The 2,818-nt window shown below is 41.2% G+C and overlaps 1 pseudogene; it reads left to right on the top strand.

The window, feature by feature from the left end:
- The first annotated feature begins 346 nt into the window (after positions 1–346).
- On the top strand, positions 347–2,697 carry LOC139575575 (GDP-fucose transporter 1 pseudogene; annotated as a pseudogene).
- Positions 2,698–2,818: the final 121 nt, after the last annotated feature.

Raw genomic sequence — 2,818 nt, 5'->3', positions numbered from 1 at the left:
TGCTTCTATGGTATTTAAGTAAATCATTGTTTATTCTACATGGATCTGTTACTACATTTAAAAGTGATCAAAACACTTAGTTTAGAACATCAAAAAATACATATCAGAAATGGTATTCTTCTCATATTACTCTGCGACTGACCGATTGAAAGCTTCCTCCAGCATCTCCCAATATGTTAGTTTAGTTAGCGACTTCCTTAAAACTACACGCAGATATATAAAAATGGTCTCCACTAGTTCAACTGATAATGGACCTCTTCGCCAGATAGCGATAATCACATTTCACAAGCTAAATAATGGTCATGTAATCATTTCTGTGATACTGTACTGTACATAAAGCAACACCTAGCGACCTCATCAAGATGTTCAGATCTCTTGGCATAGTTGCTAAGGTGTTGAGTTGACAGTTGCAGTACCCTGGTTTGAGTCTCTGTTGGGACTACCCCTGAATTCGCTACATCGGTCTCAGAAGTGGGATGGCGCCCACGCGTTGATCGGAGATACGTAAGGGACTTGGTATAGAGAAGCGAGCAGACACGCATGCTCTCCGGAAGGAAGGGGCTAGTGTAAGGACTTTCTTAACTTAACACCTAGGTAGTTGTTGTGGAATTGTTTGATTACATGTTAGATATTGCTGCACTGTCGGAATTAGAAGCACTAGCATTTCGCTACACTTGCATTAACATGTGCTAACCATGTGTATGTGACCAATAACATTTGATTTTATTTGATTCAAGCGCTTAGAGGTTTGGATCTCCTGACGGAGGGTTGGGGCTACACCCCATTGTGTTATATTTAGGTTAGACAGTTTTATTAATAACATTATTCAATATCAACGAGTAATATTTCATTAGGCTACTTTAAATCTGGAAATATTGTGGTTTTAGCGTTTTCGTCAAGCAAGCACCAACATCATTTTATGGCTGTAATGGGCAATCATTTGATAAATTATTTTCCTGTATTTGATTTACTGTGGATATGGATTGATACCATATTTAGTAATGAAGTAATTGTCACTTGTTAGTCTATAATTAACTGTTGTAACTAATTACTGATGTTCTACCGTTGACCTGTTTAACTTCCCTTATCACATGTCTCCCAGTGTTGAATGTTATGGTTAAAGTTTGTTACCAGACTGGATTCGAGGACACTGAAAATGTATCCGTGAGTGTGACACTGTGATTCCGTAGCAGGTGATGTTATGACTTCAAGCTCCGTACAAGCCTCTCGGGCTGGTGTTTACAGAACATTCGGTGCTATTGTGAAGAGGCATAGACATTTTCTCTGATTTTGTTCTGGAGGCGTCTCCCTGAATTGTTGCATTAGATCGACTTTATCTGTTAACCTGGAATGCCCGTAACAATAGCCTACTGGGCTTATGTGTGTTGATGAAGTGAATGACCATAGGACGAGGCATGAATGACAGAGAGACACAGAGAACTGGGTGAGTGAGCTCCCCACATCTGGACTAGGCTGTCGTATAGATAGACAGTGGCACAGATGTCTCTGTCACACCGGTGGCAAATCAGGAAAAGCAAGAAAGGCGTGTTTCAACCCGGACCTGTGGGAGGAGTAAACTAGACGAGAAATACTGAATGATTCGTTTACTTCCTCGTTCTATAGTGGCAAAAGTCACGTCTCCAGCTGGTGAACATTTTAAAGATATTGACGGCAACTAAGGTAAGGCATTTAAAGATATTGACGGCAACTAAGGTAAGGCATTATTGAGATGGGAATCGTAATATTGTGGAGACAAATATAGAGAAATCAGTAACTCATCATTATTTAAAAGGTGTCGTCTGAATGTGATCTAGGAATGTGGGCCTATTGATATTGATGAGCTGCTACATGTGTCCTAGGAGTATCATATAGCATAAACATATCCGGTAATTCTGATAGTATTGTTCAGTCGATATTAGGCTACACTCTGTCTGACTGAACTCACATGTGCATATTGCGTTCGGGCTTCAAGTTGAATTGTTTCTCAGTACAGGATTAATGTACCACTGTCTCTTTAAAAAAAATGTACCTCATATTGTCCAGGAAGTTGTCACGTAATCGGAGGACGGCGTTCATTGTTTGTATCCGATAGGTCGAAGGTATACTGTTACTTTGTAGTAGAGTGTTGCAATTATCTTACTTTAACCTGTTCTATATCCTTCCTCCATGATTTCAATCATGAACAGGGTGCAGTTGAAACGCTCGAACATCTTGAGAATGGCTCTAGCAGGCTCGGACGCCATGGATGGAGGAAAAGGCGAGACGTTTCTACTTAAAGCCATCAAAATAGGTGGTGTGGTCGCAATTTATTGGTTCATTTCAATAACCATGGTGTTCTTAAATAACTACTTGCTAGACAGTAAAGATTTGGATGCGCCGCTATTTGTGACATTTTACCAGTGCCTTGTGACTGTCGGACTGTGCTATGGCATGCACTTGCTATCCCACTTATGTCCGGGTGTCATCGACTTCCCCTCCGTCAAGTTCGACCTAAAGGTATGCCGGGAGGTTCTACCCCTGTCCATCGTGTTCATTGGAATGATAACCTTCAACAACTTGTGCCTGAAGCATGTAGGCGTGGCCTTCTACACTGTCGGCAGGTCACTCAGCACGGTCTTCAACGTCCTACTCTCCTACGTCATCCTCAAGCAGACAACTTCCTTCTACGCCATCCTGTGTTGTGGAATTATTCTAGGTAGGTGGTAATAATAACTAACCTATATCTGATATCTGGCCTAATGCAAGTACTTTGACTTTCTAGAAAGTTCTCATGTCTAAGGCATATATATACCCAAGCCAGGCTGGTTAGACAACGTCC

Source organism: Salvelinus alpinus, chromosome 5 (genome assembly GCF_045679555.1).
Source record: "Salvelinus alpinus chromosome 5, SLU_Salpinus.1, whole genome shotgun sequence".
Taxonomy (NCBI): domain Eukaryota; kingdom Metazoa; phylum Chordata; class Actinopteri; order Salmoniformes; family Salmonidae; genus Salvelinus; species Salvelinus alpinus.
This window is presented reverse-complemented; position numbering and strand designations above follow the sequence as displayed.